Genomic DNA, 26509 nt, shown 5'->3' on the forward strand with positions numbered 1-26509 from the left:
TACATAAGGATCGTACCGTCGTGCTCAGGGGATTCTCGACACTTATAAGGTCACCCCCCTCCCTCCTCTCCCCGAAAAAAAAGAAAGACTTCTCGTGTACCATGTACCGCGTACCGCAGATTTGTACCGTGTACTGTGTGGCTTAGCGAACTGCAGTTCAATTACGTTTTGTGCGGTCTGCCCTTACAGCTACTTTACTGCAGAAGAAAACGAGAATTGTAAATATATTTTCCTCCCCAGTATATATGTGTGTGTAAGTCCAGTCAAAACATGGGAGTTTTTCCTTCAGCGTCATTCGAAATATCTCACCGTGAAAACAGGCACATTTTGGATGTTCATAACGCAGTTACATATGATTGAATTGAACGAAACGTGAAAAAAGAGAAAGAAAGCGATGCGTATGTAAGATTTTTTCAGAGTTCTGGTCATTGACCTGTAGGTAGAAAGGGACAAAACGTAAAAATGATACACGAATTTTTACAAAACGAAAAAAATAACGCATTTTTTTTCATTGTGTGTAGAACAATGATTAATTAAGGCACGTCATAACTGACATACGTTCATACATACATACATATATACAGGTTTTCAAAGAAACTATATACATGTACACATACATATATACATTGTTGGAGTGACGTCTGGCTAAATAACTGTTTGGCAATTGATATACCTACTTCCCTTACTACATACGTACCTATTTACATACATACATACATACATACATACATACATACATACATACATACATATATGCATAGATACATACACACACACATACATACATACATACATTCATGCATATATAAATACATGCATACATACATGCATACATACATACATACATACATACATACATACATACATACATACATACATACTCGTACATACATACATACATACTCGTACATACATACATGGGCCATGTGTGCAGTGTGAGTATCTCGGAATCACCTTGAACACCTGGAGAAGGTGCTCAAGATATCGGTGGACATAAACGTGACGTTGATGAGCCTTAATTAATGAGTCCCGGCAGTTAATAGGTCATAAAACCCAAACATCTAATCAACCACACACACACACACACACACACACACACACACACACACACACACACACACACACACACACGTCAAATGTAATTCCAAGGTTTGTTGACGTCATTTGATTATAATTATTCGGGACTGTTCGAGATTTGGCAGGTGATATTATTCTCGTGGTTGACGTGTGGCTTCTACGAGGGAGGGGGAGAGGAGTTGGAGGAAGAAAATGTAGTAGAATCTGTCCATTTTGTGTGAGAGAGAGAGAGAGAGAGAGAGAGAGAGAGAGAGAGAGAGAGAGAGAGAGAGAGAGAGAGAGAGAGAGAGAGAGAGAGAGAGAGAGAGAGAGAGAGCATATATTGCTCTGTTTACCGTTGCATGACCAGGCAAGGGGGAACTCCCCGAGTCTTGGAACACCTTGACCCCAGACGTACCCTAGGATGTGGTGGCAGGATCGATGAGGGAGGGAGAGAGGAGGGAACGAACACCTTACCTTCCGTACAGGTGATGGTGGTGGCTGCCAGGGCGATGAATACTCCAATATTCCTCTCGCGCTCGGTTCGATCCCCTGCGCATGGAGGGCTGTGGCTGGGAGTGTGGTGGAGCTTTGGGGGGTGTCGTCCCTGTAGGGTGTACAGGACGTGAACAGGATAGAGAGGGATGGGTGGATGGAAGGATTAATATTAGCCCGAGATTCGTTGGTGGGGCACAGTAACGATTAATTGCTCATAATTACTCAACGAGCGAGTTTATTCTGTCATGATTATGCTATTAAGGCTTTTCTGTCCTTCACTTTGTGATTACCTATATCGACTAGACGAGGAGGTGAAGCTCCACACTCGTGAACGCGCCTCATCGCTTGAAGACTCTCGAGTGCCATACGACTCTTTTTTTCCACACGTCTGTGTCTATCCGTCCACACACTCACGGTGTCTTCACACCTCAGCTTATCTTGATCACCCACTCCCGGGCCAGTGGTATGAAAGTAACTCTTGACGTCTTTTGTAACAAGGCTCTTCCCTGATTTCATGTTATGACATCTGGAAAACCTAATTTATATATGGGGATAGGGGAGAAAGAATACTTCCCACGTATTCCCTGCGTGTCGTAGAAGGCGACTAAAAGGGAAGGGAGCGGGGGGCTGGAAATCCTCCCCTCTCGTTTTTTTTTTTAATTTTCCAAAAGAAGGAACAGAGAAGAGGGCCAGGTGAGGATATTCCCTCTAAGGCCCAGTCCTCTGTTCTTAACGCTACCTCGCTATCGCGGGAAATGGCGAATAGTATGAAAAAAAAAAAATATATATATATATATATATATATATATATATATATATATATATATATATATATATATATATATATATATATATATATATATATATATATATATATATATATGTGTGTGTGTGTGTGTGTGTGTGTGTGTGTGTGTGTGTGTGTGTGTATATTACCAGGGGAGGACAGATTCGAACCCTGGGAGGGGCGTCCGGCCACCGTGGTCACACGCTGCCCCCAATAATGTCCATCTCCCGCGGCCTGGCTGAGGTTGGACGTGGCACAAAACACCCGCTGACTAATGGTTATGTTTTTTAACCTCAGTGTGGCCTTGTGGCCTGAAGCTCCTCCCAGGGTTCGACTCCGACCTTGGGTGTATATACATTTGTCTTTTCTATATGTATATATTTATCTTTTCTATATATATTTAATCGTTTAGCTTTCCTGACCGTGACGCATTTACGGGTCGCCCAGGGTTAAGTGCATAAATTCGAATCCTGGTTGCGGCAGTCAGTCCACAGACGACCTAGGTGTTCATCCTCCCCTAAGGGTTGGTCCAAAAAATGGGTGCTTGGTTTATCTTTGGGTATATACACATAGCGTTAATGATCTGGCACTTTATGTGGGCGCCCAGTTGCCCGTGCCTACTCAGCCAACACACACACACACACACACACACACACACACACACAAGGCAACGATCATGGGTACTTATGGTCACGTGAAGATGATAGTCTTGCCTCTTGAAAAGATAAACAGAATGTATGATTGGTGTATGATCATGCGGAGGCAAAGTTTACAACAGAATGTATGATTGGTGTATGATCATGCGGAGGCAAAATTTACAACAGAATGTATGATTGGTGTATGATCATGCGGAGGCAAAGTTTACCACAGAATGTATGATTGGTGTATGATCATGCGGAGGCAAAGTTTACCACAGAATGTATGATTGGTGTATGATCATGCGGAGGCAAAGTTTACCACAGAATGTATGATTGGTGTATGATCATGCGGAGGCAAAGTTTACAACTGTTTATAACATTCTACCTGTGGAGGGTGGACAGAATATACGGTGGTACCAGCCAGTCCCTGAGTTGTTGCCGACGCACGGTCAGACAATGTATGGAGGAGGCGCTAGCCTGTGAGGTCTCCTCCCTCCCCCTCGACCCAGCGAGAGGAGGAGGAGGAGGAGGGAGGAGGGAGGAGGCGCGTCAGCTGCCGGGTTTCAAGAGGAGATGAGAGGAGAGAGAGAGAGAGAGAGAGAGAGAGAGAGAGAGAGAGAGAGAGAGAGAGAGAGAGAGAGAGAGAGAGAGAGAGAGAGGAGGCAACATTTGCGGCGAGGAAATGAGATTCAATTTGAGAAGTGAAAGACGACGAACTGTTCAGGTGGATTGCTTTCGAACGAACTCGGTTTAAGAAGGACGGCGAAGGCGGAGGCTCCTCCCAGCCGGCTATCTGAGCTGTATAGCGGACGGATCATCCACTGGATGAAGTCTCCAGCTTAGTCTGTTACAGGTCTGTCTATTCTTAACATCTGACTATTATGAACGGTACGGAGGTTCACAGACACACCTGAGGACGAAGTCTTCATGCCAGGTGAACCGATAAGAATCGAGGACCAAACCTAAACCTTCAGAGGACCATAACAAACTTAAAAGGAGTTTAGTGAAGTGTTAGAAGTTGGGTGTAAGAGGCGTCACTGACGTTCGCTAGATTACATCTCCCACACGGGTAGCTGGTGCTTCAAGTCCAGACTTAGGAGAGCTGTCGAGGTAACGTCGCTTGTAGAAGGCGTAGATAAGGGAAGATGGCATCCTAGAGGAAGGAGAAGAGAGCAGGTTAAATCATCGTCGTGAGATTTAGCAAGATAATTAGTCGAAAGATCGTGGATAAAGACAAGGAAGAGGATGGGTTGATGATGGTGGATTCAACACTGATGAAGACAAGGAAGAGGATGGGTGATGATGGTGGATTCACCATTGATGAAGACAAGGAGGAGGATGGGTTGATGATGGTAGATTCACCATTGATGAAGACAAGGAAGAGGATGGGTGATGATGGTGGATTCACCATTGATGAAGACAAGGAAGAGGATGGGTGATGATGGTGGATTCACCATTGATGAAGACAAGGACGAGGATGGGTTGATGATGGTAGATTCACCATTGATGAAGACAAGGAAGAGGATGGGTGATGATGGTGGATTCACCATTGATGAAGACAAGGAGGGAGGATGCACGGGCCTGTCTTAAGACATCCAGTTCACTGATATCTTTAAAATGAACGGAAAAGGAGACAGAACAGAACATGGCGGATTACCTCAGCTGACGGGACGGGTGGGAAAGGTAGATCCGTTAACCATTACAAAAGTGAACAAAAAAAAAAAAGCTTACAGAGAAAGAAGGTATATGGAAGTATATGTGAAAGACAGATGACAGATTGGCCCATATCTAAGTTATCTGATTATAACTTTATTTTCTATGATATGTTCTTAATTCAAATGTGTGTTCGAATAGTTCTGCACTCGTGGATCTCTACCACATGAACTATATCTACAACTTTTGAAGAGTCTTCATTATCATACAACTTTTTAAATTTCTGTATTCAGTTTACAATGACAGTATTAGTAACCATTTTATTCCACTCATCCACCACCTTTGTATCATATATGTACTTCTCTTCCAACAAGTTTCTTGCTTAATCTTATATCACGTTCCTTGTTTGTTCTATCTTTAGATTAATTAGGAGAACTGTTCACCACTGACGTAATCTAATCAGTTGAAAAACTCAAAGGTTGTGTTCAAGCTTTCCCTTAATATTCTGTCTTTCATGTTTGACAGATTTATGTGTGTGTGTGTGTGTGTGTGTGTGTGTGTGTGTGTGTGTGTGTGTGTGTGTGTGTGTGTGTGCTGACATCCTCTGTGCAAAGTAATCATTGCTTAACATCTACCAAGTTTATTCATCATATTTCCTAAATCAAAAACATTTTCAAGAGGCTACATACTATATCTTTCACCGCCCAAGGAATATTCATCCCACCAGAAGAAAATAGAAAAGATATTCCATAAATACGAATCATAATCCATAAGAGACTCACGTAAGAATGTCATAATGCTTTTACACAGCTTGAGCATTATGCCCAGCCATGACCAGAGCACAGTATGATACAGCCATGACCAGAGCACAGTATGATACAGCCATGACCAGAGCACAGTATGATACAGCCATGACCAGAGCACAGTATGATACAGCCATGACCAGAGCACAGTACGATACAGCCATGACCAGTGCACAGTATGATACAGCCATGACCAGAGCACAGTATGATACAGCCATGACCAGAGCACAGTACGATACAGCCATGACCAGTGCACAGTATGATACAGCCATGACCAGAGCACAGTATGATACAACCATGACCAGTGCACAGTATGATACAGCCATGACCAGAGCACAGTATGATACAGCCATGACCAGAGCACAGTATAATACAGCCATGACCAGTGCACAGTATGATACAGCCATGACCAGAGCACAGTATGATACAGCCATGACCAGAGCACAGTATGATACAGCCATGACCAGAGCACAGTATGATACAGCCATGACCAGAGCACAGTATGATACAGCCATGACCAGTGCACTGTATAATATTCTGTCGTCCATTTTTGACAGATTTGTGTGTGTGTGTGTGTGTGTGTGTGTGTGTGTGTGTGTGTGTGTGTGTGTGTGTGTGTGTGTGTGGAAAATGCCACATTTGATGGAGAGGCTTATAGAAACATTCAATTCATACTTGCCTGACACATACCACAATATCTCATATTCTAGTAAGATGCTCAGCTACCTGAACTCTAACTGATTCCATATCACTACGGCCAACAGTGTCACAATACGTGATAAATAACACCCCTTCGTTATGAATCTCCACAGAAGAAGACTTGGTCTAGTGCCTAGCTTGTAAACCATCTCCAGTGAATGTATGAGAAGGAGGATGTGATAATATGGGTAAGTTTTATGATAAATGATACGAGGAGTTCGAATGATTGGAATCAAGATTTTGGAAATGATGATGTGTCGAGATGATAATGATGATAATGGGGAGGTTGAAAGTCGTAGTATAAGTATAAGTATAAGTATAAGTATAAGTATGGAAGATGGTGAGGGGGGGACGGCTTTGAGATTGCCACCACTGCTACGGTGAGGCGAAGGTAAGGTGTCTTCTTCAAAGGGAGAACGAGCCGAGGTGTTTACGATCGCCCGGACGTGTTCTTCCTCAGGGTCAAATTTGCGTCCGGGTCCTCAGGCTTGTACGAGGGAGTTGTGGAAGGTGTTTCGTGGTGATGATAACCCACGATTGTCTCTCGAGTCTGGGTTTTCTTTTTTTTTTTTTTTTGGCTACGGTCTCTCTCTCTCTCTCTCTCTCTCTCTCTCTCTCTCTCTCTCTCTCTCTCTCTCTCTCTCTCTCTCTCTCTCTCTCTCTCTCTCTCTCTCTCTCAGTACCCTATGAGCGTGGCGTGTGTAAGGATCGCCTCCTCCCCAACACACACACACACACACACACACACACACACACACACACACACACACACACACACACACACAGCTCACCATTCTCCTCAGTAAAACCTCACTGGTTCATATCAAATCCAATGACGGTTCCCTCCCTCCCTTGAGCCTCACCCCTCAACATGTAGCCGCTGAAAATACCATCTCATAACTCGGTGAATCCAGAGAATTTCGAATAAAGTTTCGAAATTAAAGAATTCTTTAGTGTGTGTGGGTGTGTGTAAGTGCGTGTGTGTGTCTGTGTGTGTGTGTGTGTGTGTGTGTGTGTGTGTGTGTGTGTAGCGCTATACCCTCTGGCCCGTTGATGAACAGTTACAAGAGTATTCTGGTCTAACATTAATTTATGCACTTTTGATTTATACACTTACCTGCAGGTTGTGAGAGTCATATATTATTTCAGTTGAACATCAGAATATTTTGTTGTGTGTGTGTGTGTGTGTGTGTGTGTGTGTGTGTGTGTGTGTGTGTGTGTGTGTGTGTGTGTGTTTGAACTGAGGCAGAAAATAGGAATTACATTTTCCCTCCGCAGCGATAACCTCCGTCTGACCCGAACTGATCACTGGGACCTAATGTCTTCAGTGGGTTTAACACGACATGGTGGCGAACACAGGAACAAACAGGAAGTCTACAGACAGGGAGTCATCAAACAGGGAGTCATCAAACAGGGGATCAGTCATCAAACAGGGAGTCTTCAAACAGGGAGTCATCAAACAGGGGATCAGTCATCAAACAGGGAGTCTTCAAACAGGGAGTCATCAAACAGGGGATCAGTCATCACACAGGAAGTCATCAAGCAGGGAGTCATCAAGCAGGGAGTCATCAAACAGGGGATCAGTCATCAAACAGGGAGTCATCAAACAGGGAGTCTTCAAACAGGGAGTCATCAAACAGGGGATCAGTCATCACACAGGGAGTCATCAAGCAGGGAGTCATCAAACAGGGGACCAGTCATCAAACAGGGAGTCATCAAACAGGGGAACAGTCATCAAACAGGGAGTCATCAAACAGGGAGTCATCAAACAGGGAGTCATCAAACAGGGAGTCTTCAAGCAGGGAGTCATCAAACAGGGGATCATCAAACAGGGAGTCATCAAACAGGGAGTCATCAAACAGGGAGTCATCAAACAGGGGATCAGTCATCAAACAGGGGATCAGTCATCAAACAGGGAATCATCAAACAGGGAGTCATCAAACAGGGAGTCTTCAAGCAGGGAGTCATCAAACAGGGGATCATCAAACAGGGAGTCATCAAACAGGGAGTCATCAAACAGGGAGTCATCAAACAGGGGATCAGTCATCACAAAGGGAGTCATCAAGCAGGGAGTCATCAAACAGGGAGTCATCAAGCAGGGAGTCATCAAACAGGGGATCAGTCATCAAACAGGGGATCAGTCATCAAACAGGGAGTCATCAAACAGGGAGTCATCAAACAGGGGATCAGTCATCAAACAGGGAGTCATCAAACAGGGGATCAGTCATCAAACAGGGAGTCATCAAACAGGGAGTCATCAAACAGGGGATCAGTCATCAAACAGGGAGTCATCAAACAGGGGATCAGTCATCAAACAGGGAATCATCAAACAGGGAGTCATCAAACAGGGGATCAGTCATCAAACAGGGGATCAGTCATCAAACAGGGAATCATCAAACAGGGAATCATCAAACAGGGAGTCATCAAACAGGGAGTCATCAAACAGGGAGTCATCAAACAGGGAGTCATCAAGCAGGGAGTCATCAAACAGGGAGTCATCAAACAGGGAGTCATCAAGCAGGGAAGCACACTACACCGGGTTAACAGATACCCAAGACGACCCCTGCTGCCTCACAAGACGAACCTCCACGGGCCCTCAGCCTCCACAGGCTAGACACAAAGGATTCAATAAAAGAGTCATCGATTTTGTAGGCGTTTGTCGGTCAGGCTGAAGAAGTTTGTGAGGGGACCCGTTCTTGCCGGGGTAGTTCACAGTCAGATCCACGTAAGGGCATGGAAGATTACGCTGGACGATGGGTGATGTTGGTGAACGAACAGATAGACCTGTTCAGAGTTTAGAACATCGAAGTCAGTGTACTGACGTGGCCATCTTTAGAAGATTGTGATTTCCAGGAACTATATTTTCACGCTGGGTGGGCACAAAAAATCCCCTGTATAAAAAAAGTAAGATAACGTTAAGGTTGAGAGGCCCATAAACGAGAGAGAGAGAGAGAGAGAGAGAGAGAGAGAGAGAGAGAGAGAGAGAGAGACAGAGAGAGAGAGAGAGAGAGAGAGAGAGAGAGCACAAGCTTACTGATGATGACGTCCGGGTGTGGGTTGGATTTCATCAAGGAGGACTGAGGCAAACTGGCAAGTCTCCCCTTGGAATATAAAAAGCGGTTGCCCGTGTTAGGGCGAACATGAATTTCCTAAGGGATTATGAACGAGTCCTGCAGTGTGCTAATTCTAGGAGGGACTTAAGATAATGGTAAGTCCAGGGATGATCATGTTGGGAAAGGATGGTGTTGGAGAGGCTTGCTTGCCAGCGGTAAATATTGCACGGGTTGTGACACTATCGCACTGCACAGTGAGTGAGTTTACTGTGAAGACGATGGCAGTGAGAACTAGTGACATTCACTAGATCTACAAGGAGACGGTGGGAGGGATTGTCGAGCAAAAATGGCCACACGGCGTCGTATAAGTTTGTTTGACCCGTTGATACAAAGAAGTCACCCACATGCACGAGGAAGGAGAGATAAGGAGGTGGACAGTATGTTAGCCTTGGGTCGTTTCTAGTGTCGACATTAATACCCTCGTTGGTATGGTATCGGTGTGTATGATGCGGCAGAACCCGTCAACCAATCACCAATCATTATAGCACCAGTCATAATATGGTTTGGTTAGACCGATCTCCGTAGACTCCTGAGTACGCCGTAACTCCCTGACTTATACGCTCACACAAAGACCACTGTGTGGTCTTTGTGTGGTCTTTGTGTGAGCGTATAATATAAATCAGAGTTTACAAAGATAACCCAATCATCTCATTGCTCCTCTGAATGGCCGTCAGACCTTTGGAGATTGGATGATGTGTTCACACCATTTGTTCCAGAATCCTTACAAGATAAGTTTCTCACCATTTCCCAGCTAACACGCTATGGTTCCTCTGGGAATAGAAGAATAGACTTTTCAAACACCCGCGAGTTTCAGTTGCCAGCTGACGAATAATGGATCCTGAACCACCTCATCTGAGCAGAATCTCCTCCCACAGGATTAGGATACACGTCGCACTCCATATACGATGCTCATGTTACGATAAAGTATCGATCATCATCATCATCATCTGATGGAATCTAATCCACATAAAATTTCAATACATGACGTGAGCATCGGAGGAGCTGCCGAACTCCATACACACCTTGGCGTTGCGCCAGAGGGTTTCGCTCTGACGGCTTCGTCTCGCCCAAGATTAGATTATACTGCATCGAGAACGAAGCTTCCATTATTCATACACCAGGTGTACCGAAGAGATTTTGACTCTCGCGACACAAGGGAAGGTCTTCCATAGCCTCAGCTGCCTCAGGCACTGCAATACACCGGTGGCCACACAAGACCTAGTGAATGTGGGCGGGATCTTGATACCCGTGCATAGACGTGATGGCTGGGAGGGGAGGCTCGCCTCCCCGTTTTTCTCTACATCAATTTCAACTTCCCTCACACCTCCTCCACTTTTATAGGCTCACACTCTCTCTCCTCCTCTTCACTCTCCTTACGTTCCTTCTTATTTCTTATCCTTATTCAACTCCTTTTGGTGAATTCGTCTACTGCTTTATCTCTTTATCTTCCCTTTTAAGCTTCTTTTCCCATCCTATATGTTACATATCCACCCACTCCTTACTTCTTCTGTCTTCATCACCCCTCTTATACCTCTTGTTCTATCTTTACTTTCCAATCCTTATCTTCTCTCCTCTTCATATCTCGAGTGTAGGAGATATAAGAAGCACACATGAGGCGGCTACAGAAACATGTCAACTGGGAGAACTAAATTAAATCATTGTTGAGGTTAGTCCGTGGTCAGCCTCGAACTAGCAGCTGCTTGAGATGCGAGGCGGCGGACAGGAACAGCATAAGGCAACAAGTAAAGCATTCGTTGGTGCTACGCGTTAGCCCTGCCCTTGTAATGAAATCCCGTCTTACACTGGTAGGCAGGTAGGTAGATACGTAGATTAAAAGGTAGATACTTATTTAGTTATGTAGGTAGGTAGGTAAGTACGTATTTAGGTCGGTATGTAGGTAGATAGATAGGTTGGCAAGGAGGTAGTTAGGTAGATAGAGAGGTAGGCGGAGAAGCAAACAGGAAAGTAGATAGGTAAGTAGATGTGTGGGTAGATAAGTAGGTGGGTAGGTATATATGTAGGTAAGTAGATAGTTTGGTAGTTAAGTCCTCCTCCATCTTTTCCCCTCACCTGCTCCCTCTCTCCCTCACATTCCCCTCCCGTCTTGCTTCCCTCAGCGATGGTGATGTGAACCATGCGGTGTGATCGACCTCACTCGACCTAAAGTGATGCTAGGGTGATCATTGTCACTCGACCCAACATGACCCCACACAGAGTAATCGACGTCGGTAAAACCAGACATCATCATCATTACTTCATCACCCTCACTCGACCCCAGCCGGGATGATCGACCTCACTTGATATTTATAGACAACGTCTCGATCGACAGCTACTCACTCTCCTGAAAACTTCATTCCGCAGACATCCAGGAGACCAATCTCTTTTCCAGTTTTTCATACGCATTTCCAGGAAGGAAGAAATGAAAAAAACCTGGAAATGATTATGTTTACATAGTCTGTCAGTGAGAACCATTGAAGCCACAATTTTTCTCAGATATGGAAAATTCTGTCTCCCCCCCTACGAGTCTCTCTCTCTCTCTCTCTCTCTCTCTCTCTCTCTCTCTCTCTCTCTCTCTCTCTCTCTCTCTCTCTCTCTCTCTCTCTCTCTCTCTCCCTCTCTCTCTCTCTCTCTCTCTCTCTCTCTCTCTCTCTCTCTCTCTCTCTCTCTCTCTCTCTCTCTCTCTCTCCCTCTCTCTCTCTCTCTCTCTCTCTCTCTCTCTCTCTCTCTCTCTCTCTCTCTGTCCCACCTGGAGTCCCTCTTAAGTTTCCAGCAGGACATTTCCTTAGGATTCCTTTAGTGTTACTCTTCCATCACCATCTAGGTCTGTCCGCTGGTCTGCTTCCAGTCATTACCAAGTGAAATGGTATTTCATCCTCTCTACTCCTTCAGTCCCTCCCTTCTTTCCACATGCCTCAACCTCCTCAGGTTTGGTCGTTCATCTCTCGTCAGTTGTAATGTCACATGTAAGTTCTGAGTCATTTTTTCTTCATTTCGTGTTCTGTTCATCTCTGTTGCTGCCCATGGTGATTGCTATTGTCTATACTTCTGTTATTAATCACTGGATATACATTAGCAGTGGATGATCTTCAGGCGTCAGCTGCATATGTTATTGCTGGTGTGAGTATAGTGCTGAATATGAGTGTTGGCGTGAGCATATATATATATATATATATATATATATATATATATATAAACAAAAACCGGAATGTCAAAACCTCAGCCGTGTTTAGAATCTACAACTGGTTCACTTCAACAGAACGCGGGAGTTAAAAGTCTAGTGTATATATATGAATATTCACCCTCGATGAAAAAAAAAAGGTATTGTGCTTTTATATACGTACAGCACAAAAATTAAAAATAGTCTGAAAGTCTGTTATAACACTTTTTTTTTCTTTTTTTTTTGTCTTTCGGCACGTTGAGCAATAAGCCAGGAAAACTTTTCACTAATAGAATTTTAATTTTGTCCGTCTGATTCAGAATATCAGGGAAATGAATTTACAAGACGTGGACCAAATACATACAAGTGAAAGCGTGGGCAAAGGGTTTAAATTGAATGATCTTGAACGTCAGGTCATCTGAATTATCTTTCTATTTTTATATGCCGTTGGTGTTTATAGATTGACAAAGACCTCCTTAATAACCCTGGTTGCTGAGAGGGCTAAAACAACCAAACAGCCAACCAACCAACCAACCAACCAACCAACCAACCAACCAACCAACCAACCAAAACCAAACAGCCAACCAACCAACAAACCAAACAGCCAACCAACCAACCAACCAACCAACCAACCAAACAGCCAACCAACCAACCAACCAACCAGTGATCCAGTATGTGCGTTGAGAGCGTGTGTGGTGATAGGAGCACCTTAATCTACTGAAGGTTGTTCGTTTATATTTTTTCGTTCAATCAGCTGTTACAAAATGACGTTACCGGCCTTAATGACCCAGGCCAATTGATGATGGTCTAAAGCCGAAATTTCCAACCAACCGACCAACCAACCAACTAACCAACTTACCAACCAACCAACCAACTAGCTAACTAACTAACCAACCAACCAACCAACCAACCAACCAACCAACCAACCAACCAACCAACCAACCAACTAACTAACTAACTAACTAACTAACTAACTAACTAATTAACAAACCAACCAACCAACCAACCAACCAACCAACCAACCAACTAACTAACTAACTAACTAACTAACTAACTAACTAACCAGCCAACTAACCAACTAACCAACCAACCAACCATGCAACCAAACAACTATCCAACCAGGCAACCAACCAACCTATTTACGGGTTATAGAGTTTTCTAATTACAGCTCAGAGTTAGGAGTCGTCGCTTCCTTCCTGTCATGGTTTGTGCTGGTGAAATTTCCACAGGTGGTGGAGAGGGGTGATTTGTTTGCTTTGGAGAGAGAGAGAGAGAGAGAGAGAGAGAGAGAGAGAGAGAGAGAGAGAGAGAGAGAGAGAGAGAGAGAGAGAGAGAGAGAGAGAATCTCTACGACAGGTCACTGGTTTGTAAGGAAACAGTTAACCTCCCAGACCAAACATTACCCAAGACAGCGACAGCACCCCGGTTACAGGTCTGTCCCAGCCTCCAATCTTGGCTCACCTTCGCCTCAAAGGCTTTCCAGGCTGCTCCCCCGTGCCCGCCGGCGGTCGGCGGCCAAGTGCATCAAGAATCCTAGTTGGCTTGAGACCTGGTTCTGTATGCAGACGTGTTTGCGCTCCATTCTCCGGGATTAAATCTAAATCACCTTCTTTCTTCGCCAAAGCTGTTGCAGACGTGGATCATGATGCGTATGAGTGACTGATATATGTGCCTTACCGCCTCGGAAGCATGCCATCTCGTCCTTCTCTTTTAGCTCTTGTGCTTAAGCTTTAGGTGCGGTGACCAGACCTGAGAGGGTCATTGTCGTTTCGGCATTATGCAGGATGACGACTTCTCGCGAGATGTTTCCTTACCCATGTACGTGAATGCCTTTCTGATCATCTTCAGCAGACAGTTTGTGACCTCTCCAGAGGTGGTGGGACTCTGACGACAGGTTGGGTAAAAATGTCAGTTCCTAAGTTCTCCTCACACACAGGTTCCTGCAGCTTGCTTCGTGCTAGGTAATTCATGTCGAGGTCTTCTTCCACTGTGTCCTTCCCTCAACTCAAGTTGAATTTCATCATGTATCAAACCCAATCTTGGAGTCTGTTTCTGTCTGCTTGTAGTTTGATGTGATCCTCCTCATTTTTCACTTCACCCATAACCTTGGTGTCATCTACAAATCGTTTCAAGTATGAGTCCTTACCTTCAGGCAAGTCATTTACGTAGATCAAGAAGAGTAGCGGTCTCCAAACACAACCCTGAGGCACTCCGCTAATTACCTCCACACATCTCGAGGTTTGTCTGATTTGAGTAAATTTTCTCTTCCACTGAGATAATAATCTATCCACTGAAGAAGTCTTCCCCTTATTTCTGTCTGGTGATCCTTGTTAAACAGCCTCCTGCGTGGCACAGCGTCAAATGCTAAATGCTTTCTGGCAGTGCTAATGCAAACACTCTTCTTTGATTTCTGGTTTGAAATAATGTTGTTTCTTTTTTTGACAATTCTTTTCACTCTCCAGTTAGTCATACATTTACCCACGGATTACCTTTTCCCAGTTCCTTACGGTCCACACTCGCCAGGGGTAACGGTGTGTAGTTCAGCGCTTCTTTCCAGGCTCGTCTCTTAAGGGCAGGTATGAATGTCTACCCTCTTTGGGTGCTGTAATGCAAGTCTGAGGGCTGGACTGTGACAGAACCTGCACGTTGTGTCGTGTATGGGTTGACGGTATATCGTGAAAGAAGAGATTGTAGAAGGTTGGAGATGGGAATACACCTTGAGAACACCACAGCAAAGCTTGAACCACAGCAAAGCTTGAGGATATATATATATATATATATATATATATATATATATATATATATATATATATATATATATATATATATATATATTTTCGAGGTAAAGCCCATGCGAGTGACTGGCATTGTGACCAAGCGGTGAGTGAAGCTAGTCAACCAGCTAGTGTTAGCTTTGTGGAAGGTGTTGTCAAGTATCACTTAAGTAACTGTTGTGTCGGGAAGAGGACACGTCCAACGCTGATGTTACACTGCGACCACAGATGTGGCGGAGGGTAGTTACGGTTGCCCCAGGCCCTCCAGGATGTGATGTATCGGGCTTGTGTGCACTGTCGTGTGGTAGTCAAGTGATTGGGTTTACAGCGGTGCTGTGTGGGGGGGCCGAGAGTGGGATATGCTGGTATGTGTCAGATCAGTTTTACGAGAAGTTTGATTAATGATGGTGGTAACTTTGATATGAGGCTGAAGGAAGAGAGGGTGGGAGAGCTGGCGTGTTTGGAGAGTTACAAACATACGTGCTTCAATCTCCTTTTCCAAGTTTCCGATTGGGTTGGATTCGGTTGTGTGACCAGGAGCGGCTGAGGATGTCTGAGGTGCTTATAGTGCTAATAGGACGAGGGGGTTTTACATGGAAATTTGATGTGATGTTTGGGCTTACTGCAGGAAAGTTACTCAGGGTTTTGATTGCGTTGCGAGAGTGAGCTGGAGTGAAGGCTGGCTGGGTGAGTCTAAGTGTCGGGGTGGTGTATGTGTAGGTTTTACATGATGGGTAAGTGTAGAACTGTGGCTGGCTTAATGGCTGATTATATGATAATGTTTCATTAATATGTTTGGTGTTATTTGGCAGAAGAGCCATTGTTTTGGGGTAAGTATGCTTCATATGTGAGGGGTATGTATCCTATATATATGTGTGTGTGTGTGTGTGTGTGTGTGTGTGTGTGTGTGTGTGTGTGTGTGTGTGTGTGTGTGTGTGTGTGTGTGCGTGTGTGTATGTGTGTGTGTGTGTATTATTTTCCATACATATTCGCCACTTCCCCGTCACTGAGGTAGCGTCAAGAAAAATCCTCACTTGGCTCCCTTCTTTGTTCCTTCTTAAAGTGAAACAGGAGGGAAGGATTTCCAGCTCCGCGCTCCTATCCATTTTAGTTGCCTTTTACGACCCGCAGGGATTACGTGGGAAGTTTTTTCTCCCAAATCCCCAGGGACAAAATATATATATATATATATATATATATATATATATATATATATATATATATATATATATATATATATATATATATATATATATATATATATATATACATATATATATATATATATATATATATATATATATATATATATATATATATATATATATATATATATATATATATTTATATATATGAGAGGAAACTGATAAAGCTGTTAGGGGGAGAATGGGGTAGCGTACAGAGAGAGAGAGAGAGAGAGAGAGAGAGAGAGAGAGAGAGTAGAGAAAGGATCCATTGACAGGGATGGAAGAAACGTGGAGTTGAATTTGCGGTGAGCGCTACGCGCTAAGCCATGCCGGATGACAATATCTTGTCCTGTGGGCTTTCATAGGTGCATATTCTCTCTCTCTCTCTCTCTCTCTCTCTCTCTCTCTCTCTCTCTCTCTCTCTCTCTCTCCTTAACGATGTCGTATGTTTAACATATGAGAATAATTTTTCATTTCTTTTACAGGTTGCGAGGGAACGGCCGGTGCAGCCCAGCCATAACAGGTAGGTCGGCAGAAGTGAGGCCGGGAGCTGGGAGTGAGGCAGGGAGCTGGGAGTGAGGCAGGGAGCTGGGAGTGAGGCAGGGAGGTAGGAGTGAGGTAGAGAGCTAGGAGTGAGGCCGGGAGCTGGGAGTGAGGCAGGGAGGTAGGAGTGAGGCAGAGAGCTAGGAGTGAGGCCGGGAGCTGGGAGTGAGGCAGGGAGGTAGGAGTGAGGCAGAGAGCTAGGAGTGAGGCCGGGAGCTGGGAGTGAGGCCGGGAGGAGGGAGTGAGGCAGGGAGGTAGGAGTGAGGGAGTGAGCTAGGAGTGAGGCAGGGAGCTTGGAGTGAGCTGGGAGTGAGACAGGGAGCTAGGAGTGAGGGAGCTGGGAGCTAGGGTGAGGGAGAGAGGCAGCATGAGCTGCTACTCTTGTCACATATACCGCTAAGGTATCAGTTCTACTACTCCTGCTACATTACAGCCGCTACTTATATACTACCATTACTGCTGTGGTATAAGTACCGTTGACACTACTACTACTACTACTACTACTACTACTACTACTACTACTACTACTACTACTATTAATACTACTACTACTACTACTACTACTATTAATACTACTGCTACTATACTACCATGACTATACTACCATACCACATCCACTGCTACGGTAACATTACTGTTGTTACTATATTACCAATACTGCTACTATACTACCACTATTGCCACTATACTACCACTACTGCCACTATACTACCACTATTGCCACTATACTACCACTACTGCCACTATACTACCACTACTGCCACTATACTACCACTACTGCCACTATACTACCACTACTGCCACTATACTACCACTATTGCCACTATACTACCACTACTGCCACTATACTACCACTACTGCCACTATACTACCACTACCACTGCCACTATACTACCACTACTGCCACTATACTACCACTACTGCCACTGTACTACCACTACTGCCACTATACTACCAATACTGCCTCTATACTACCACTATTGCCACTATACTACCAATACTGCCACTATACTACCACTACTGCCACTATACTACCACTACTGCCACTATACTACCACTAATGCTACAATGCTACCACTACTGGTCACTATACTACCAATACTGCCACTATACTACCACTACTGCCACTATACTACCACTACTGCCACTGTACTACCACTACTGCCACTATACTACCAATACTGCCTCTATACTACCACTATTGCCACTATACTACCAATACTGCCACTATACTACCACTACTGCCACTATACTACCACTACTGCCACTATACTACCACTAATGCTACAATGCTACCACTACTGGTCACTATACTACCAATACTGCCACTATACTACCACTAATGCTACAATGCTACCACTACTGGTCACTATACTACCAGTGTTGGAGCTTCAGTACCACTGCAAGTACTACCATTACTGATGGTACGACATCAAACGACACACGAGTCTTCACCTCTCCTGACGAACATCACAACTACAAGTACTGTTAGTACTTCAACCACCTCGTCTGTACCTCCAGCACCACATACTCTTGCCTCACTAGCACCACCACCAACACCTCTACCACCTCTACCACCATCACCACCACCACCAACACCTCTACCACCATCACCAACACCTCTACCACCATCACCAGCACCTCTACCACCACCACCACCACCAGAACTACCTACCAGCACTACCAACCACCATCATCATCGACCAGCCATCACTACCACTATCACCACCACCACCAGAACTACCTACCAGCACTACCAACCACCATCATCATCGACCAGCCATCACTACCACTATCACCACCACCACCAGAACTACCTACCAGCACTACCAACCACCATCATCATCGACCACACCATCACTACCACTGTCACCACCACCACCAGAACTACCTACCAGCACTACCAACCACCATCATCATCGACCAGCTTTATTATACAATTTAAAATTTGTCAGGGAGGGGGAAATGCATTTTGAATTATTTCAGGCAGGGAACAGGTGAATTCAGGTACTAATTACACAAGCCACAAAACTGCGTTGGCGAAATGGTAAAGTGCTTGTGATGGCTGAGTTGCTACGTTACCCTGCGTTACAACCGAGCCACCTGCTGCTCCTCCTACCTCACACCACTCCACTGCTTCCTGTATTATATCATGTTACATATTATCATGTTATGTTGCATTATATTGCATTATGTTATATTATGATAGTCCATTCTATATATATATATATATATATATATATATATATATATATATATATATATATATATATATATATATATATATATATATGAAGGAAAGTATGAACAAGGTGAGTTGATGAGGCCGAAGGATTTTGATTCCACTCTTCTAGCTTAAAGAGAGCCGGGAAAAAGGTCTACGCCAGATATATGAGCTCAGGAAAACCCTGTAGGTAGAGAAATAGTTGCTCACACAGAAGATCCGCGGCAGCACTTACACGTCACACCCCCAGCTGTTGAGAAGTAGATAGTGCGATGCCCATAATGTGGGGTTTCCACAAGTGTGGTTGATATGGTTATGGTGGCCAACATGTTTATGATATAGCGGGGTTGAACCGTGATGTTTTGAAACTGGCAAGTAAGAATGAGTGAACTTTGAAGAGAGGGTCAGGTAGACTGAGTTTTTGCGCTATTAAATCTAATGAGGTTACTGCATTTCCATTCCGTGATATTAAACAGGTTTGGATTAAAAGAGGAAATATGTTCAGTGTAAGAAAAAGAATGAGTGTTAGAGTGAGGAGGAGAGAGAAATTTTGACCTACATTATCTGGAGTGGATTGTCAGTGTTGGTATAATCATGGTTGGAGGTAAAGAGGGAAAGCCATTTAAGCATAGGAAAAACAGGATAGGCGATAGGAGAGAACCATGAAGAACACCTCTGTTGATAGGGCATGATGATGTACCGGAGTGATTGGAAAGAGTGCGAGGATTTAGAAAATTGAGCAAAACAGAAAAGCCAAGTGAAGGACGTTCATCTGTCGAAGGCTTGTGCCACTTTGTGTTAAATGCTTTGCAGATGCCAAGGGCCACAACGAAAGACTTTTTTTCGTTATAATTCTAAAGATTGCAGTGCAAGTGGTGAGTCACAAAGGAGGGAAGATCACTACTGGACCTTGCACAGTGAAAGTTCTAGGTGTAATGTGACAGAAGGGAATGGGATTCTAAGTGTTTAAGAAAGTGGGAGTTCGGAGAGTTTCGAAAACTGGAGACATCAGGTATTACGACAATGGGGCGACAGTTACAAGGATTAGAAAGGTCTCGCTACTTAAGGGATGGGCTACGCCAAGGCCTGCTTCCAAGATGGGAAAGCTTAGGTGCTTTTTTTGGACGGAGACGAATTAGGCGTGCAAGGATCAGAGGCAGCTCGTGGATACACTCCTTTACCATTCGAGAAGATGTGCCATCTAGCACACATGTCTTCTCCACCTGCAGCTGGGAGAGTACTCAGAAGCCCTTGTGATATAGGAGAGGACATAGGCTCAGCACGAGAGGTGGAAAGGGAGTATATGGGAGTACATGCGAAGGATAGTTAACAGGAGACCTAATGATCCATGACGAGGTTATGTGCTGGAGGAGAGCAGCAGTAGCCTAAGATGATAATGTTATTTGTGGCGGAGACAGGATGGTAAAGCAGGAGGTACCACTTCACCAACCACCGTCTCCAGCACCGCAGTTGGCAAGTGGGGGAAAAAAAAACCGCTGAGGAACACCATGTGTTATGGAAATTGTACAGGAGAGTGAGACCAGGGAAAGTCCCCTACTGTGATCTTATCTGAGTTATCTGGGGTGGAGGCTCACGTGTCCAACAGAGGGTGAGAATATAAATTGAAATGTTGATTTTTGAAATAGTAAATTTAAATGTTTTAGTTTCTGTTCTTGAAAGAGACATTTGTACTGACACTGGGTATAGACATTACAGAAATGCTTGTTTATATTTGAAATAATGGCAATGATAGTCTTTACACTGATAACATTTGGTGTTAGTTTAACTAAATGTTTACAACTCTGCTGCCAAAAAAAAAGAAGAAAAAATTATTCACGTTGTTATAAAATCTTCCAAATTTTAATTTTCGTCGTTTTTTCTGGTCGTTGAATATTTATGTTATGAAATCTATATCATATATATTTTTTTGAAGACTCATGGTAGATCTCCTCGGAGTGTGTGATTTTATATATTTTTTTTCTTTGAGAATATTCTTAGATCTTTGAGTATTTCTATATACAGATTATTTTTGTGCTCCGGAATTAGTTTTGTTGCACTTCTTTAGATTTGTTCTAGTTTGGTGTTTTTCGTCACGTCCACAGTGTAGTTCGATGACGAACTGAACACTGTTATTCCAGACGAGGCAAGGACCAGGCGTGCAGCGAGAGCCAGTGTGGTCTTACATTCATCATGAACACCTGAAGAAAACGTCCCAAAGTTTTTTTTTATCCATTTGGTAGTTTTAAAATAACGTCGGCCTCAGTGACCCCCTGGCAGTCGATAGAACTAAAGCCGAGATAGCCGAACCAAACCAACCCAATGAGGCCTGAGCTGGGTACTGTAAAGACTAGCGACTGTCATCCTGTGTTTTATGAGTTATTCCTCACTATGAAGCCGAGCGTTCGTTCTCTGGGTTAGGTTACGTGCAGCACATATTTATATATATATATATATATATATATATATATATATATATATATATATATATATATATATATATATATATATATATATATATATATCAGAAGTTGTAATGTTATCCTCCAAAGTAAAGTTAGAGGACAACTAGGTACTTAAAGCAAGCAAAGAGTTATCACCTGAACATTTTGCTATAAACTGAACACTGGTCGGAAAATACGAGGAGGAGGAGGAGGAAAAGTTAAATTAAAAGAAAAAAGAAGGAAAAAAAAAAAAGTGACAGTTGCAGAGATGCTCTTGGTTAACGACAAGAAAGATTAATCAGCTGGAGACGAGGTCAGGCCACCTCACTCCACATTTAATGAAGGCGTGCCTAACTCCGACGAGCAGCCGTGCAGTGATTCCGGGAGGGGTAGGAGATTTGACCGGCAGACGATGAGACTCCGGGGGACTTGGGAGGGAAGGGAAGCTTCATGGGCGGACATGCTTCTTCGTCCGTTATGAGACATCGGGATAAAGAGCGGTCAAGCCCAGGGGGGGTTGTTGAGGAGATCATCCTCTGATAGAAGGGACTTCCTTGGGACCACTCAGGCCATGGTAACTCCTGCCCTGCGGTCGGTATTATAAAGGAAGGCGCGCCCCGGCCGGTTTGGCAGTACTGGTCCCAGCGAAAGTTCTCATAAAAGCTGCTCAAGGAAGACCATTCGGACCTCCTGAGTGGCAAAGTTGCCGTTCTCATGGGAAGGGGAGGCCGGTATAAAAGGGGTGGACGTGCCTGTTTGGGATTGATAGAGATGAAGATTGTTGTGATCTGAGGACTCTCGGAGGACAGAGGTAGATGGAGAGAGGGGGACCAGTGGTAAGGAAGGTGTCGTGTGTGGTGGAGGAGTGGAGACGTTGATATCTGATGAGTTGTCCTTCACTAGTAAGGAAGGACGAAAGAAGGAGTTACGACTGAAGCAGGATCATAACCCCAGGTGGAACCAAGAGCGAGAGAATTTTAACATGTGTGTGTGAAGAGAGGAATGCCACAGTTAGCTGGCTGGAGGAGCCTGGGGAAAGTGTTGATATTTCATGGCAGCTGAAATGGTACGGACAACTGGATACCCCCAATCAAGGCCTTCTCATTTGCGGTAGTGAGGTAGCTATCATGACTAAACGAGCTGTACCCTCACTCGCACACATCGAGTCTTTGGCTGTCATGTACAACGCACCGAGACCCAAACCCACCATCCATATCCAAGCTCCACAGACCACTCCGTGGTTTATCTTCATCTGCCCCGGCTCAACCCACTGACAACATGGCACCCTCATCGACCCAATTCAATCTACCTAGTGCGCACCTCTCTCTCCCTCCTGAATTTCAGTTTCCGTTACACAAAAGCCTCATTCCCTCCATCCCTTCCTCTCCATCTCGATTCCCTCCTTTCCCTTGCTCCTCCCACTTCTGACACATATATCCCATTAATCGGTCTTTCTTCACCCATCCTTTCCATATGCCTGAAACATTTCAGCATAACCTGGTCGGCTGTATCATTCATGCTGAGCCTACCACCTCCTATCTCTCCGACACCATTGTTCCTGAGACAGTTAACCCGTCTCACACCACTTCTCATCCTCAGGCATTTCATTTCAGACGCGGCTTCCCTTCTCTCTTCCTTCCCATTTATGGCCTAAGACTCACGTCCCTACAACATTATCTGGATTGATGAGTCCACAGTCTGCCCATACAGACTATGACCTCCCGTTCCTCAACGCTCCTTTGGTGCACACGAGATCTTGGCTGTTCCCTCCAATCTATGACTCACATCAGCCCTGCCCCCACGGTTCCAATCGCTGGTACATCCACTCCCAGGTATTGAAATTGCTCCATATCCCTTAATTTCACTTGTTAAACTTACACTCTGACCATTCTCCTTGCCTGCTTCCCTTGTTGCACATCACAGTACCTCACTTTTCATTTTTACTCCCAGTTTCCTCATTTTCACACGCTTTCTCCTCCCCACCTCACCACCCAGTCCATGAACAGATCAAACGGCCATGGCGACAACACATCACTCGTCGTCCAGATGACACAGCATGAAATTAAAGAAGCACGAACCTTCTTAAATAGACATAAAGAAGTTATTGTATAGTATGAGAATAAACTGAATAAGGAAATTATAGTTTCGGACAACATTCGGAAGTTTTAAAAACTGTCTGATAATGAAGAAGTTTCCAATGATGGTGCCCCACGAGTGTAAAGCTTCCTAGCCGTGCAGTAGAAATAGGTAATTACACACACACACACACACACACACACACACACACACACACACACACACACACACACACACACACACACACACGTGTCATAAATAATGAAAAAAATTATGGGATCAGTAGGACAAGATCAAGGTAAGTCAGTGCAGGAGGTGAGGGCAGGGAGTGGTAATGGAATTCTATTGTGGTGCCGCTGAAGGACCGGCGGTGACGTCGAACATCACGTCTAGGGAGGAGATCCTTGACGCCCAAGGCCAGCAGGAGGCGCAGCTGGGGGGGGGGGGGGGGGGGGGGCTGGGGCGAGAAGTGCTCCTGGCTGCCGATGGAGGTGATCTGACGTCATTAGAAGAAGAGGATGCTAGAGTTAGGCTGAGGAGGCAAGGATGCTAAAACAACAACAGGATGACCATATCAGGGAAACGCAGGAGGTGAAACTAAACAGATTTTAAGGAAGTGGGAAGAATATGATAAACATTTCACTGATTAAAAGAAAGAGGGAGGTGAGAGGGGGATAAAGAGATAGGAGACCATGTAGAACAACATAACGACATGTAGAACAAAACAAGATCATGTAGAACAACACAAGAACATTTAGAGCAACACTGAGAACAGTGGATCATGTGGGCCAACCCTAAAAGAAAACAAGATCATGTAGAACAACACTAGAACATTTAGAACAACACTGAGAACAGTGGATCATGTGGGCCAACCTTAAAACAAAACAAAATCATGTAGAACAACACAAGAACATTTAGAACAACACTCAGAACAGTGGATCATGTGGGCCAACCCTAAAACAAAACAAGATCATGTAGAACAACACAAGAACATTTAGAACAACACTCAGAACAGTGGATCATGTGAGCCAACCCTAAAAGAAAACAAGAGCATGTAGAACAACACAAGAACATTTAGAACAACACTGAGAACAGTGGATCATGTGGGCCAAAACTAGATGTTGCCGAGTGCACGGTGTGTGGCACAGAGAAGGAAATCATCGCTAGGCAGGCCAGCGGACCTTACTGCAATATGAGACTATTAATATAACAAGCGAACTCGGGGAAGCGCTTATTATGAAGCGAAGAGGAGGAGATAAAAAGAAGGACAACAAGGTACACCGGGCGTAAGACTTTGCAGTGAACGCGTGCAAGCGGCAGTAGAGCGAGGCATTAAAACGGGACCAGAATGTCAGGGGGTCAGACGAGGCGACGGTGGTGCTGGTAGATGGGCTACGGGCATAATGCAGCGGCCAACAACTTGGTACATCCAGAATGTGGTTAATGATGTGATATGTCGGCAGGGACAGGGAACGCATTCATCCGGAGGAGGACAAGTGATGGATACGAAGGAGCGAAGGTATGACGTGTGTGGAGGGGTGGGGGGGGGGGGGGGGGGGGGTGTTAGATGTAATTGGTATGGGGGAGATTGTGTCGGAGATGTTGGAGTTACCAGATGTAATTGGTATGGGGGAGATTGTGTCGGGGATGTTGGGGTTAGCAGATGTAATTGGTATGGGGGAGATTGTGTCGGAGATGTTGGAGTTACCAGATGTAATTGGTATGGGGGAGATTGTGTCGGAGATGTTGGGGTTACCAGATGTAATTGGTATGGGGGAGATTGTGTCGGAGATGTTGGGGTTACCAGATGTAATTGGTATGGGGGAGATTGTGTCGGAGATGTTGGGGTTAGCAGATGTAATTGGTATGGGGGAGATTGTGTCGGAGATGTTGGGGTTACCAGATGTAATTGGTATGGGGGAGATTGTGTCGGGGATGTTGGGGTTACCAGATGTAATTGGTATGGGGGAGATTGTGTCGGAGATGTTGGGGTTATGAGATGTAATTGGTATGGGGGAGATTGTGTCGGAGATGTTGGGGTTACCAGATGTAATTGGTATGGGGGAGATTGTGTCGGAGATGTTGGGGTTACCAGATGTAATTGGTATGGGGGAGATTGTGTCGGGGATGTTGGGGTTAGCAGATGTAATTGGTATGGGGGAGATTGTGTCGGAGATGTTGGGGTTACCAGATGTAATTGGTATGGGGGAGATTGTGTCGGAGATGTTGGAGTTACCAGATGTAATTGGTATGGGGGAGATTGTGTCGGGGATGTTGGGGTTACCAGATGTAATTGGTATGGGGGAGATTGTGTCGGGGATGTTGGGGTTAGCAGATGTAATTGGTATGGGGGAGATTGTGTCGGGGGACTGATTAATCAAAAGAGATGAGGACAATGACGAGACATCACTGATAGTGAAGACCTGCAACGGTTTATATATAGAGTTGACTGTGGCAGAATGGTGGTTTCAGGGGAGTATGGTAGTCTGGTGATGGTGTCAGGGGAGTATGGTAGTGTGGTGATGGTGTCAGGGGAGTATGGTAGTCTGGTGATGGTGTCAGGGGAGTATGGCAGTCTGGTGATGGTGTCAGGGGAGTATGGTAGTCTGGTGATGGTGTCAGGGGAGTATGGTAGTGTGGTGATGGTGTCAGGGAAGTATGGTAGTCTGGTGATGGTGTCAGGGGAGTATGGTAGTCTGGTGATGGTGTTAGGGGAGTATGGTAGTCTGGTGATGGTGTCAGGGAAGTATGGTAGTCTGGTGATGGTGTCAGGGGAGTATGGTAGTCTGGTGATGGTGTCAGGGGAGTATGGTAGTCTGGTGATGGTGTTAGGGGAGTATGGTAGTCTGGTGATGGTGTC

The 26509-nt window shown here is 44.7% G+C and overlaps 1 protein-coding gene across 1 annotated transcript in view; it reads left to right on the forward strand.

Moving 5' to 3' along the window:
* 5-HT2B (5-hydroxytryptamine receptor 2B) overlaps window positions 1-26509 on the forward strand; it is an 823709-nt gene that overhangs the window by 221499 nt on the left and 575701 nt on the right. The window contains exon 2 of the mRNA XM_071664731.1: window positions 16851-16888. The gene's annotated coding sequence lies outside the window, so the exon portion shown is untranslated. The remainder of the gene's footprint in view (window positions 1-16850; window positions 16889-26509) is intronic.

Source organism: Panulirus ornatus, chromosome 1 (assembly GCF_036320965.1).
Source record: "Panulirus ornatus isolate Po-2019 chromosome 1, ASM3632096v1, whole genome shotgun sequence".
Lineage (NCBI taxonomy): Eukaryota > Metazoa > Arthropoda > Malacostraca > Decapoda > Palinuridae > Panulirus > Panulirus ornatus.